This window comes from Larus michahellis, chromosome 2, assembly GCF_964199755.1.
Source record: "Larus michahellis chromosome 2, bLarMic1.1, whole genome shotgun sequence".
Lineage (NCBI taxonomy): Eukaryota > Metazoa > Chordata > Aves > Charadriiformes > Laridae > Larus > Larus michahellis.
The window spans coordinates 52310208-52324258 of NC_133897.1; positions in this window are offsets into that span (position 1 = coordinate 52310208).

Here is a 14051-nt window from a genome sequence, read left to right on the forward strand (position 1 = left end):
CCCGCCTTTCACAGAATCACAGAACGGCAGGGGTTGGAAGGGACCTCTGGAGATCATCTACTCCAACCCCCCTGCCACAGCAGGGTCACCCAGAGCAGGTTGCACAGGAACGCATCCAGGCAGGTTTTGAGCATCTCCAGACATGGAGACTCCACCACCTCTCTGGGCAGCCTGTTCCAGTGCTCTGCCACCCTCAAAGTAAGGAAGTTTCTCCTCGTGTTGAGATTGGATTTCCTGTGTTCCGGATTGTGCCTGTTGGCCCTTGTCCTGTCACCGGGCTCCACTGAGAAGACCCTGGCCCCATCCTCTTGACACCCACCCTTTAGATATTGATAAGCATTGATGAGATCCCCTCTCAGTCTTCTCTTCTCCAGGCTGAACAGACCCAGGTCTCTCAGCCTTTCCTCATAAGAGAGGTGCTCCATTCCCTTGATCATCTTTGTAGCCCTCCGCTGGACTGTCTCCAGTAGTTCCCTGTCCTTCTTGAACTGGGGAGCCCAGAACTGGACACAGTACTCTGGATGCGGCTTCCCCAGGGCTGCTTTCCCACAGGCTCATCTCCTGTCAGCTCCTGGTGTAGATGTTGCGCTCGTCCCCAGCCACTGAGAAGTCCCCGTTTCCCCCATCAGCTGGATGCCTGGATTTGGCCATGTGGCAGGGCCATTCCCCAGGTGGCAGGTATAGCCAGGTGCAGCAGCAAGCCCACTTGTGAGTGCAGACATTTTTGTTGTAGCCCTCTTACATGCCAAGTAGACTTGGTAAGTCATTGGATTTCCTTGGATTTAAAAAAAAAAAATAAAAGAGTGCAAAGCAATGTAAACCAAGCATACATTGGGCGCGTGAACAACTGGTTGCCCAACATTTTCCTAAAGTATGAGAAGGTGAGGAGGAGCAAGGAGTTAATTTCATCAGCATCCAGGCTGCCCATGGGATGCTGATCACGTAGCTGGCACTTGTAGTCAAACAGGCACATTTGGAAAATCTGTGAGAGTGAAGTGACGAGCAACAAAGCTGATTTAAAGATTGCATAAAAAGAAGCCGGACCGCTTACCATACTAAGAAGGAGATGCAATTTGATAGCAGCACATACATACCTTCATAAGGGCAAATACCAGGAATTAAAAGGCCCTTTAATCTTGTAGAGGAGAAGAACAGAGAATCGACGTCTGGAAGCTGAGGTCAGACAAATTCAAATCAGAAATGTTATCAATGGGGGTGAGTAATCATTGTTACAAATTTCAGAGGGAAGGTGTGTTTTCTTCTCTGGAAATCTCCAAACAAAACAAAATGTCTCTGTGGAAAATATACTGTATCCCACTAGGAGTAGTTGGACTTACCAGAGGTATAATTGGATAAAATTTAGTGGCCAGGGATTTCTAGTAGGTCAGACTAAAAGACTTAGTGTTCCATCATTCTGGCTTTAAACTGTATGAGCAGAACATGCTAAACACATCCCTTATATTCTGATTTCTGTCATTTACTGAAAGTTTTGTCTGGCTGCAGTGTTTAACTAACTTGTATTGTATGATTTTACTTCTGAAGTATTTCATCAGTTTTGAGGCAACACAGTCTGACACGCCTAGGTAAATGTAGATCTTGATCAATAATTATCCTAAAATTTATTTCACTGTGCTCTTTAAGAGTTGAGTGTAGACATGGCTAGAAAGCTCAAATGTCTTTTCTGGCTCTTTGACACACAGCATTTATATTTTGCTAAACTATCTGGTAAATGAAACAATGTAAAATAAAAGCATAGACAGAAACTGTCTTGTAAACGAGTCAAAACCCAGGTTGTCAAAACCTGCAACACATTATAATACCAAGTTAGCAAGTTGCTATCTAAAAATTTAGCATAATTTCACTTTTGTTTGCAATCTTCCAGTTCATTTAAAGTCTCAAAAACTCTTTAACTCCATGTTTATTTTCTTAATTTTGCCTTACCCCATTGTCTAGAGCTTGTTAATCCTACAGTCATCATCTATTTGCCCTGAGTATCAAAGTTATTTTCAAATAATAGGCTTTCAGGAATAGAACTGCCTGAAGGAGCATAACTAGAGTGTTGCTTTTCAGTCATTTTTTTACACATGCAGCTTATATGGTATAACAGGCTGCCTCTTCTATCACACTCAATGCCCATGTGGAATCTTGGCTTCACTAAAGTCAATGGGAGGTGTCTTTGCTACTCCCCATCTTTCAGATGCTTCTTTAAACGATGCTACAACTAATTTCTGCAGTTCTTGGCATCTCAATGACTTAGTACTGTACTAAGAATTCAGGGACTGTGTGTGGTTCCTGGCTCTGGGACTCCTCCGTCAGGTTATTCCATATTTCTGTGTGTGACCTTTTCCACCTGTAAAATGTGGGTAATGACACCAGTTAAAAGGATTTGCTGTCTACAGATGCAAAATCCTTAGAAGAGCTAAGTATAAATCCTAATTATCTGGTATTACTCCCTGCAGTAGGTTTCTGAAATGAGAATGTAACATGACTCAAAAGTGAACACTACATCAGTAGTACTCACAGTGCTTACTGTAGAATGAAAAACAGATAAAGAGTGAATACAGACTTCTGAAGACACCTCATTCCTACTTGCCTCTGGAAATTTGTCACCTGTCTCTTCATCAGGCAGTGAAGCCGATTTCCCTTTAATCCACTTTTTAACCGGCTGGTGATCTCAACCATCCCATTCCTCTACTAAACCATCTGCAACTTCCCTACTGTTTCTTGATAATCACAAACAAGAACCACAAGGTTTGCTTCTCAACAATAACCTTTTAGCCTGTAAGAACGCTTCATTTCACAGACTGAAATTGCAGGCTAATGACTAATAAGCAGAAAGTTGTCAAATACACATCTCCCTGTGTTGCACGCCCAGGTCATACATAGTACCTACTTATGCCTATGGCTGCCAACAGGTATGCTGGTACACTCTTGTAAATGGATATTCAGTCTCTTTTAGGAAGAAATTTGTCTTTATTTTGACCTTGTCCTAAACTCGATCGTTTCTTTCTGCCTTAGAAATCACCTGCTCTTTCTCTCCCTTTTCTCCTCCCTTGAGACCCAGGATTCTGCTGGCACCTGTTCTGTTTCAAGGGCTGTACTGAAATTAAAGGAGATCTGTAAAACAAAAGATCCTACTGCTCCTCTTGAGGAATTATTCTCTCTAGATGATCATACTCAGAGATTGCATTTTGTGTGTTTCTTGTTAAATTCTTAAGAAAATATAATTAAAATACAATCCACATTTTTTCATGGCGGATCTATTAAGTTGTACCACAGACATGATCATCCTTTCCGGTATCATAACATGTTGTTTTGATAATAATAAATCACCTGTACACACTTACCATATCAAGTGAGGAAAAAGTAGCAAGGAACAAATGAACTATGTATATTTATGTACCTATATTTGTTTTAGGTAAGTTAAAAGACATTACGAGTGCCTGCTGACAAGAAAAATACAACTACTTTAAGCTTAATCAGTTTATTCACAAAGTCTGATGAGAGCTGTCTTCCTAATGTCCAGAAATCTAATCTAGAATATTGAAGAAATCAGCATAAAAGTAGAAGTTTTATAATGTGATTTCAATAATAAAAATGTTAGCTTGTCATTTGTATGCGAAAGTCATTCATACACACTGGTTTTCCAGCTAGCTAATAGTCCTTGAGGAGGCAAATTGGGTTTGAAGTCTCAAAGCCTGGCACTATAATGTGATCTGTCCTTAGTCTTATAAAGAAAAGTGTGCATATCCTTTTCAGATGAATCTGAATACCCAACAGCACTGGGATATTCTGAACACCCAGGAGCTGATGGCTGCTTTGGGCACATTCAACTTTGTCACATCATGTGGGGTAGAGTAGCTCTGGCCGACACAGAGCTTGAAATACAGACACGTGGGACAGGCATCCTGACACTGCTGCTACTGGCAGAACTAACAGGGATGATTTCATATTTGCAAAAATATATTGTAAGTAAGACAGCAGTAAATATGACTCCCTTTAAAAAAAGAAACCCAATGCATTTAATATAAAAATAAAGACAAAAAGCATGACCTTTACAGAGGACTAAAAATAAGACTGAGTTCTCTCCAAACCACATTTCTATTTCATGTTCTATGGCTTGAGTATATGAAATACAAGGCAAAAGATGAAGGAATTAATCTGAATAAAGATGACAGTAGCTAACAGTCAGCTGCTATTAGAACTCAAGAAGCGAAGTTTTCAGACGTCCTAAATAAGAAATCAAAAGCCATCAGTAAAATAACAAAAATGACAGGCATTATTCAAACCACAAATGCCAGACTATATGTGAACAATATAGGTTTTACCCTCCACCCTCAAAAATAAATTAAAAAAGAAAAATCAAAGAACTTACATCCATGTTACTCCTTAGATGTATGCTAAATGTAATGAAGAAAATACCTCCCTATAGAAACCAAGTCCTAATACCTGAGTGGAACCAAGACAATGTATTGTTTTTCCAGAACAGTGATATTACAGTCGTTTACACAACAACAGCACTGAACAGATCCACACAATCAAGAAAAAAGGTCAGGATCCAAAACTTCCTCATCCTCAGTCAGCCAACCAGCAGACACTCAAAGCAAAAACCAGACTTTGGCAACTTCCTATTACCTAACGAAGGGTAATGATAATGAACATAATTCTGTACTTCTTTCCAGAATTAACTTTTTGTTTAAAGGGCGCACTTAGAAAAAAACCAAAACACTGTAGTTTCACTAAAGTAACTTGTGTTATCTTCCTCTAACATACTGCCTTATTTCAGTTTCTAAGTCATGAATATACTTAATCAGTGTCAAATTCAGATAATTAGAAGCTGCAATGGAAAAGGGCATTGATAATAGGTGTATTATAAATGGCAACATTTTGATGATGTGGGATAATTCTCAATGACTTGTTTTAGAAACTGTTAATGTATTACTTTGAGAGACTCATTGGTATCAAATGAGTAGAAATTGCGACCGCCTGACATCCCCTGACACTCCGGATTTGTGCTTTACCTGTGCTAAACTAATGCACACAGGAATGTGACTCTTGCCTTCTTGCAGGACTCAGAGAAAGGCATGTTCATCACGAAGACACTTCTCAAGGGAGACATATACTAATAATGCCTTTCATTCAAGTATCTCAAAGCTCATCAACATTCAGTGAAATCTCACACAATGATGTAAGGCACCTAGGATCTTCATTAACAAGTGACCTGACCAAAACCTAGAGCTGGAGGAAAAATGGTTAAGGTGCATAAACTTTATTTCATTATCTTAAATGAATATTAGAAGTGAGAAGATTGAGGCACAAAAAGACTCAATGAGGGTCACATAGCAAGTCATAGAAATAGAAATAGAAACAGAACCCAAACTGCCTGCCTTTCTGAGCCTCAATATTTACCATTGTTATTACAATATTTGATGCTGGATGCATTTCTTGGAAGTACCTTAGGTACTTAGACACCTACGTACACATATAAGCTCGTTGTGGATTTGTAAGAAACTGAATTCCCTGTTTGACAGCATAGCTTTAAAAATATGATCCTTTCCTTGCTTAGAACCTTTGAACATTTTCCCTGCTGTGAATACCTCTACTTGCTACGTATCAGCTTATTTCATGCCCTCGTGTAAAGTGAAGAGGAACCTTAGCTTATGGGAGACACAATTTTCATCTCCACTAACAGCTCAGGCAACAGAGAATTTAGCTGCAAACAGCGTGAGACAGTGTTTGTACAGATACATTTCAAATGACACAATTCATAGTGTTTGGAAGCAGCCAGGTTCTACTTACTAGTAATGTCTATATTCTTATTGTAGAAATGGAATACTACCAGAAAAATAAAGATGAATGGGAAAAATAGATGGATGGGTAAACCAGAAATAACATTGCCAGTCTGACCCCGTCTTTTACTTAACACAGGTCAGTATTGATGAACGTGTCTGACTTCTGTGTGCCACCAGAAGAAAGCAGCTGCTTCTGACAAGGTAAGGGAGGCATCACTGATTTTCTGGACACCTCTTCAGGTAACTTGATGGGCAATATATGTTTCTCTCCCCGTGTTCAGTAGCTGGGCTCGATGAGTAAATTCAATTCCTCACTGCCATATTGAATGAAAAGGCTGGAACAGGGAAAGTATTTCAGTTTCCAGGATTAGATGGACTGGACTCATTCTCCCCCTCTACTCTGCACTGGTGAGGCCGCAACTGGAATACTGTGTCCAGTTCTGGGCTCCCCAGTTCAAGAGAGACAGTGAACTACTGGAGAGAGTCCAGCGTAGGGCAACAAAGATGATTGAGGGATTGGAGCATCTCCCTCATGAGGAAAGGCTGAGAGAGCTGTGACTCTTTAGCCTGGAGAAGAGAAGGCTGAGGGGAGACCTTATTAACGTTTACAAGTATCTAAAGGGTGGGTTTAAGGAGGGTGGAGCCAGACTCTTCTCAGTGGTTCCCACTAACAGGACGAGGGGTAACGGGCACAAGCTGAAACACAAGAAGTTCCGATCAAATATGAGAAAAAACTTCTTTACGGTGAGGGTGACAGAGCACTGAACAGGCTGCCCAGGGAGGTTGTGGAGTCCCCTTCTCTGGAGACTTTCAAGACCCGCCTGGATGCAGTCCTGAGTAATGTGCTCTAGGCAATCCTGCTTTAGCAGGGGAGTTGGACTAGATGATCTCTAGAGGTCCCTTTCAACTCTGAAGATTCTGTGATTCCATGATTCAAATTGCCCAGCCTCTGTGCATCTTTGGGAAATGTGGCCACAGCCTGTTGGCGTTAATACAAGCAAAAGCGAGGGACTTACTGAGATATTGCAGTCAGTCTTCTGTGTAATATGGCTGCAGATCTTTCTTAAATTAATTCTCACTTAAATTAAAGCTTATCTTTTGAAATAAGGACTTGTGACATAAGCAATGCCCTGGCTTATTGTTGGTGGGAAAAGCAAGAAAAACTGCAGATTTGATCTGAGAAATCTCACAAATGCTACAAAATGCAGGTTTTTGCATCATCATAAGAAACATCCCATCTTCTGTGCCTTCATTAGGAACACTTGAAAACTGTCTCTTGGATAAAATCCAGTCTAACTAATAAAACTTATGATTCTTAGGAAAGATGAATAAGGAATCCATATTTTCCTCCTCACTCTTGAATGCTGCAGTCAAAATTCAGACAGCAAACAGGGCACTATCACCGTTGCTTTCTGCTTGCTTGCGATATCACGTTTCCATTTCTTCCCCAGGACAGAATTTGTTGCTTCCTGATGCTTTTGCAGTGCCAACCGTGGCGGAGTTGTCTCTCCGTAAGAAGCACGTGTGACATGGAGGGAACTCGAGCACACAGAGATTCAGCATTTCGCCACCCCACCCCAAGGAGAATTCGTGGGGTAAGCCTACACAGGCGGTGATCTTATGGACACAGAGCTCAATGGGACTCCTCGGCAATCACATTAGGCAGGTCAAACCATCTGGGAGGACAGGCTGTGGGACCAGCCTGCTCTTACTGTATCTTCATGAGAGCTGAAAAGTGCCAGACCTCTATACAGAAATATAAAGCCCCTGCAAGAGGAGGTAATCTGTTGCTTTGTACTCAATGGGAAGAATTCAGAGTGTGTAACTTATCTTCACTTGTACTACCCTAACCCCCAAAAGATTGCCTTGCAATCCCAGTTATTTAATCCATTATCATCATAGTACAACAATACTGAGAGGCGATGATGTAAAGTGGTGTATCTTTGCACCTGGAATTATGCAAATGCATTGTGACAAACAGGTCTGACAGTCTGATGAACTGGGTCTAAAATTACCCTTTAATTAATCGTGGTTTGTCAGTTATAATAGGAAAATAAGAACAAGGTGGAACCACATGGAATAAGAATGTTTCTAATGGATTACAACCCACACAAGGAGAAGTTAACATATTTTTGTTTGTATGACTCATAACCCCTTTCATATCCACAGGAACCTGAATTTAGCTATTTAGTTCAGAAGAACAGGGAAATGAAGACCATTTGTGATCCAAGTCAGTAACAAAGAAAGAAAAGTCCTACAAGAGAGAAAAATATATTAAAGAAAATAATGTGTTGAGGAAAAAAATTGTATCACTTTGACAAGGCCAAGAGACAAGACAAGCCTGTGCATGGCAAATGCATGGAGTGTTCACGCATTTATGCTAAAGACAATGTAAACACAAATATCTTTAATAAGAATATAATTCTCAGGGGAATTCTCAGGTGAGTTCACCGCAGCATGACAATTCATGAGTGTCTGAAAAGCCTGTGATGAAGCAGGATCCTTGAAATAAATTACTTTTTTCTCCCCCTTTTTTTCCCTTGTCTCAACAAAGTTTTTAACAACGTCACATAGAAATGAATGAACATTGCTTAGCCTTATCCCAAGACACAGTGTATTTCAAGTGTTTTGCACAGTTGTATATATTTATTAAGTATTTATAATGTTTCCTTAAAACTTTGAGTTTCATAACACCATATTAAAAATGCAACATTTTATTTGGGACCTTGCAATGCAGCAGGAGAGTCCAGGGAAGAGATCCTAATGGGGAGGCAGGAGACTGAGCTCTATTCTCAGCTCAGACACTGATCGGCTCCGGAGCCAGGCACAAGTCACCTCATTTTGTGGCGCCTGCCTTTCCTTTTCCACTCTTTGCCTAATTAGCTATGATATTTTGGGGGAAAGGCATAGAGGGGAACTGGGGACAGGATTATCTCCTACAGCATGTAGATACAAAAAATAGTACCTTCGGGCTCTACTTTCAGCTAGGACCTCTTGGTATTACTGAAGTATAAACAATAATATTACATTGCAAAGCACCCTCTAACATTTAGAGGAAGATGGTGTGTAAAAACAGTCATCAGCTGTTCCTTTTCTGCATGCTTAGGACAACTGGTGCCACCCCATAATTTTTGGGAGCCCTTGATAGGACAAGTGGTGCCACCACATAACTTTTGGGAGCCCTGGATAGAATTAGCTATTTATACTGGACTTTGATGGACAGGACACCAAATCAGCAAGAAAACCAAAGCAGGAGAACCGGTTCTGGCAAATTTTTATTTTTTTTAATTAATCTCACAACATAACAACGATGTTTGAAGCCTCAGCTCCAGTTATATGAGAATTTACATTACCGTAAAAAATGCTCAGCCCTCCTGATTATCTTGAAAATGTTGAAGGAGCAGACAAATATACAATACTGGCATTACCTGTTTCAAGCCTGACTTCCCAAGGAAGATTTTTGAGGCTGTAATTTTCTCCACCTGCCTTATTTAGCACTTCCCTTCTCCTCACCCAATAACTTTGAAACCACTGGCTAATTTCTACCAAAATTGACAAGGGGGTAGACATTTGAAATATAGCTGTCTGGTATACATTTTGTGAAAACTTAAAGCTGGCTAGCACACAACAAGGCAAATTATTTTCCCTCACGAGGGCAAAGCAACTAGGATGTAGCCGCTCTTCCTATATGCAACTGCTGACAACCAGCTGGCACTCGGAGGTGGGTCATCATCCGTGGGTAGCTTCGCATTAGCCCTGTTTCTCAGGGCGAGCATTGACAGCTGCTGCATCAACAGCACGTGACGGAGAGCTGACATTATTCAAATTGGAGGAAAGCATAAGGCGGGGAGGCAGGAAATAAAAGACTGGAGGCAAAGGACAATTCATAGGAAATCAGGATTGCTTAGTCCCACTGCTCACAGAACGACTTGCTTAAATTTCACTGATTTTAAGATAAGAGCCACAGCACAGACACTGTCAATTTTAGAACACCACAGTAAAATGAGCACATGGCATTAATTCTGTCCCCTCAGAGAAGTGCTTTAAAAGTCTTGCCACCTTTTTTTGATAGCACTTTCCTTTGCTTCCTGTGCCAATATGCAGTACTACATTATTTACAAGCTTTTGAGCTCTTTATTCATTAATTTCATCGCTTTCCTGACTTAGCCCTGCAAAACAAGAGTGCAAAAGATGCACATTACTGGATGAGGTGAAAAATCATGAGAAAGTGTGTGGTTTTCCACTGGCCCTAATGAACTTTGCTCAACCCCAGAGAACGCAGGGGAACCTGAAGTACTGAAAGTGCTTCTACATAGCTGCCAATCTACCCATACCCAAGTAAAGGGGAAAGATGTAAAAGGCAAGAGCAGGCAGTTAAGTGCTGTATTAGTGTTTTGATGGAGATGGTGTTTTAGCACACAGCCACGTGGCAGCAAGCCAATTTTTTTCTGGTTTTGCCTCATGGTGCAGTGAAAGAAAGTGAAGAAAAACTTGAGGGGCCTCCCAAACCAGTCAAGAGGACTGTGCCTAGTATAGCCTTTCTTCTGCCATGTGTCCTTCAGACACAGTAATAAGCTCCTTGAGAGGCAGAGGGAAACAATTTCCTTCCCCTGCTCCTGCCCACATACATTACACATAGGCACAATCCTGCATCCCGCCACCCAGCTCAGTCAGATCAGAGCTGCCCCTATCTCAGAGTCACCTTGTTGGAACAGAACTTGACATAAGATATTCCAGATAAGAAGTTTTCTGTCCCTTCTTCCCTGGACCAGATTTGTGGTCCTAGCTTATTTTCTAGTGCTCTATCCAATGCTATTTATAAGGTCTTGTTTTCACAGGAGGCTCAACCTCAAATGGTTAATGTAGGTGCTCTGTCGCAGAGATGATCTGTTACAGGGTTAAATTAACTGTTCTGAGAGAGATGAAGAATACTCTTCTACCAGGCCTCCACTCAAATTTCATTCCTAAACAGCTAGCCTAGGATTTTAAACTGCTTTGAACTAAGAGACCTGAGACTAGGTGAATTTTGCTCCTGCTGAAAGGGATGAAATTTTTCTGTACGTGCTGAATAAAAAGGAATAGTGACATGAATGCTTTTTCAGCCTCCTCAGGCAGAAGACATGGATGAAGTATTAAATTTTCAGACAATGTTATTTATTGTTATGGCTACAGACGTCTACAGCCTTTTATTTATACTTTTCTCATTCCCCAGCATTCCTTACTGTCTCCGTCTAAACCAAGGAAAACTAGACTTGACATTTCAGTGGTGAAAAGGTGACAAAAGAAAATCAGGTGGCAATTTCCTTCCCTCTGAGAAAATTCAGACAGTCTCTTCAAAGCCATCTTAAATACACTGCAAATCACTTCACAAAACCCCATGCGGCATTTCACTTCACGCAAAGGCATCACCAAGCAGTGGGGGCCAGCTGTGTCACTTCATCTAGTCAAGCAGTAGTTTGCCTGGAAAACACGTCACCCAAAAATCTAAGTTCACTTCAAAAATGTCCCCCACAAACACCACTTTTCCCTCCCTCAAATGATCCATAAATCTCTCTCAAATAAAGAAGCAGGAGTAAAACAGTTCAAAGCAAGCAAACCTTTTCTAATCCCTCTACACTTGTTAGGAATAGGCCTGTGACAGAGTATTTGCTTGCAGCCTGGGAGCCTGGGGATGATATTTTGCTACCCAGGCAACTTACTCACATCATCAGTAAAGCCCTGGGGGTAGTATCTGCAAACTAATCTGAATGAAAAACCCTGCATCTCACCAGCTATGTATGTCTTTTATTGCTGTAACAACATACAAATACAGCACCTGTCTGATGGCTTTTGTAAAGAAAAGAACGAAGTTTACAATGAAAACTTGATCAGAGTTTTTTAGCCAGTGCTTTATCCTCCCGGGCCTGTGCTGAAGTTCACCATAAGACACTCAAAAGCATTCCAAGGATGCATTTCCCTTATGTGAAGCTGGTGCTGATAAGGGGCATACCTTAGACCTTTGTGTGAAACTGAAGATGTGATTAAAAAGAAAGTCTTTGTATCAGGGAGTAATTAGAATTATCTGTTGTCTTTTGCCATCAAAGATGAATAAAAGAACGAGTCAGCCTTAACTAAAGATGTAAAAACTCTTAGACTGTTTGCTGGAACCAACCAAATGAGATGCTTTTATGGATAACTTTGCTCATTTTAGGGACAAACCTAGAGACTACACTCTTTAAAGAGAAAACTGGTATTCCCTGTATAAATTCTACCCACTTTAATTAATTGACTGAGACTATCTGGAGTTTCAGACATTTTTAAATATGAATGTATGAAATATGTAGGTCATACATGTGCCAACACATGCATTGGTCAACGTCAATACTGTACGATGTGTGACAAATTCCCAAGAATCAGAGTCGAGGAAATTAATTCAGTCTGTGCAGAATTGTCTTTAACATTATGCTCTGAAAAGAATGCAGGCTAGCTGTTCTTCTGCCCTTTCCACTGGTAGATTTAAGGAGGCTGCCCCCATTATTTCACTCTACTCAGTGCTTCGTGCCCTGTGGTGAGCATGAACTGCACTTGCAAATCAAGACTGTAACAAAAAATTGCCTCTCCAGCAAGTTGATAAGGCAAAGAGCAGCACCATCTGAAAAAATTCTTGCTTTATGTTTTAAACTTCTGGGGTTTTATTAAGGCAGGAATTCATTTATTTTAGACATTTTAAAAAATAAATGTTTTAATCAAATTTCTGTGTTATAATAATACATGCAACTATATTGCAAGGGCATAGAAAAAATATGGAGGCAAGATTACCAGCTTATCAGTTTTGAGTGTTCAGTGAGTGGTCCAAAGGAGGACACTTTAGAGGAATCACAGTGGTAAATACTGAAACTTTTCAGTAAGAATTCATTCAGAATAGAGTCTGAGTTGTTTTATGGCCACTTTTTGAGGTGAGGTTTTAGAGGAAAGCTGAATCCCTCTGTTATAAAGTCAATGTGTGGGTGCTGTTAATAACTCCAGTAGGTTGAAGATGATTGCACATGACTTACAGCTTTGTTTATTCACTGCATATTTTTTTAAATGAGATGGCATAAATCCAAAGGGAAACAATTAGTCTCCATGCACTAAGAAACAAAGCAGTGCCAGTTCTTTTACTCCTAGACTCTCAGAGGAGTGACCAAGAGCTAGATTTAAGAAAGAACTAAAAGTGGCAGAAGTGAGACTGAAGTTCACCAAACCAAAACCACATTCTTGAGCATCTCCCCTTCCCCTTAGCCACATCTAAATGCTGTCAGCACCTTAGTTTTATCCAGAAGCTGTTTACTATAAAATGCAGAGCTATTGAGAGGTGTTCAGGCTTCATAACCGTGTGATCCCGGTGCTAGGCTGCAGGGTCTTTGTCCCTGTACCCCCTCCCTTTCTCACCCAGTAAGTCTCTTGATGTCTGTTTGCATGAAAGGGACAGGTCCAAGAGAGAACCTTGCCTCCAGCTTGGCTTCGTGTCATGGTCTCGAAGGTGGGAGATGCTGGTCTGAATATCCTGGGTGAGGGAGAGGCTGACTGTGCTCCCCTGTTGTGTCCAAATGCTCCCACCATTTCAGTGTTGTCTTCAGGATGGGGCTTCAGGAGACACTTTAGGGAGATGGATCCCATGTAGACACCAGGGGACCTCAGACCTCAGGGGAGGTTCATCCTTCTCTCTGTTATGATTCCCACATGTCTCACTTGAGGCAGCTGTATGTTTTAGCTGATCTCACAAATCAGTGTAATGGCTGCACTGGATTGCATCCTGAAGAGTCTTATCATCTACGTGAACTGTGTATATTTCTGAGCAGAGGATTTTGGATTTCGTTGTAGAACCAAGCACCTAGTATTTGAGTGCCTAACATATTCACTGGACACAATGGCTTTAGTGTGCTTTCACTAAATAGAAAAGAGGGAGAGAAAGATGCACGTTTGAGGTCACCACATCATTTCAGGTCATCTATTAATTGTTCATTACTCGGCTGATACCACAAAGAAAACAACAACAAAAAATGCTCGAAAACGCAGCTATCATCAAACACACACAAAGCCTACAAGAGCTCAAACAGAAAGGTAACATATGGGTAAGGCTGAAAAAGCTAATTTTAACATTATTTAGTTCAGCAAGGAACACATCCTGATTCAAAACGTGGCTTTATTCTTATCTCACATTTGTTATATTTAGTTATTTTTCTGAAGATTGATCCTTACTTTTAGGAATTATTAAGACATGCTGTTTTGCAAGTAAGT